This window comes from Etheostoma spectabile, chromosome 4, assembly GCF_008692095.1.
Source record: "Etheostoma spectabile isolate EspeVRDwgs_2016 chromosome 4, UIUC_Espe_1.0, whole genome shotgun sequence".
NCBI classification, from domain to species: Eukaryota; Metazoa; Chordata; class Actinopteri; order Perciformes; family Percidae; genus Etheostoma; species Etheostoma spectabile.
The window spans coordinates 637146-638270 of NC_045736.1; the positions used below are offsets into that span (position 1 = coordinate 637146).

The 1125-nt window shown below is 40.4% G+C and overlaps 1 protein-coding gene across 1 annotated transcript in view; it reads right to left on the bottom strand.

Annotated features, from left to right (window-relative positions):
* Nucleotides 1-1125, bottom strand: part of lrch1 (leucine-rich repeats and calponin homology (CH) domain containing 1) — a gene marked incomplete in the record, with an annotated part of 222442 nt that overhangs the window by 179674 nt on the left and 41643 nt on the right.

Genomic DNA, 1125 nt, shown 5'->3' on the forward strand with positions numbered 1-1125 from the left:
TGTGTGTGTGTGTGTGTGTGTGTGTGTGTGTGTGTGTGTGTGTGTGTGAGAGAGTGGCAGAGGAAGGGCTTTTCTCGCCACTTGCTGACTCCAGAGAAAACAGCTGGCTCTGGGTGGAGTTGGTCCAGAATGCCGAAGGTGCTGCTGGGAGTAAACCTCTCCACCTCAGACAGATGAGGAGGAGGATGACGTTCCATTTCTGGTATTCCCCTGAACGTCTCTGTTTTAAGCCAGATGTCCGTTGCCTTCCTTGTTTAACCTCCGGTGGACTTATGAGGACCACGGTTAACTGCTCCTCAGATCTCAACGTGACATCATGACTTTGTGTGAACATACAGGGCAACTTTCTTAAGCCAAGTGTTATAGTTAGTGTTATCTGTACAAATGTTGAGCTATCCACATGTACGTCTACTAGAACCCTACCAATACATCGGCGGGCCAATATTATGGACCAACATTAAGCTAAATATTAAATATTTAAATATGAATAAGCTAAATATTAAATATTCGTTCATCAGAATCATTTATAATGACAAATAAATTATTCTAATAAATGAATATATAAAAAATAAAAACGGACGGTCAACAATGTTATGAATGTTGGCGTTGCAGTCTGTCCACCAGAGGACACTCTACAACGTCCCTGTTAGTGTTGGCTTTGCATAGTCTGTCCACCAGAGGACGCTCTGCCATGTCCCTGTTAGTGATGGCGTTGCATAGTCTGTCCACCAAAGGACGCTCTACAACGTCTCTGTTGGCAACACTGATTCTTTTTTTTGTTAATGTGTTTTTGTTCAAAGGACTTTAAGTTTCATATCTTAAGTTTGTATTTTTACACATTTTATTTATAAGAACTTTAATATTTGATATTCTGTTCTGAACTCATAAATAACTAATGTTAGGGAAATCTGTTTTTAACGCGTTTCTGGATTTTTTTTTAAATACATAAACTGCTGATAACTGACGTTGATGTTGTTGTTGCCGAGCAACATCACCAATCCCGGCTTCTGCCCCGCTGCCAAAATACTGTCACTGCCCAATGTGAGTCGAGTGCAGATTTGAATCGCGCATGCTCCAATCTAAACGGTTTGACTGTGAAATTGTGAAATCCATGAAATAATAAAC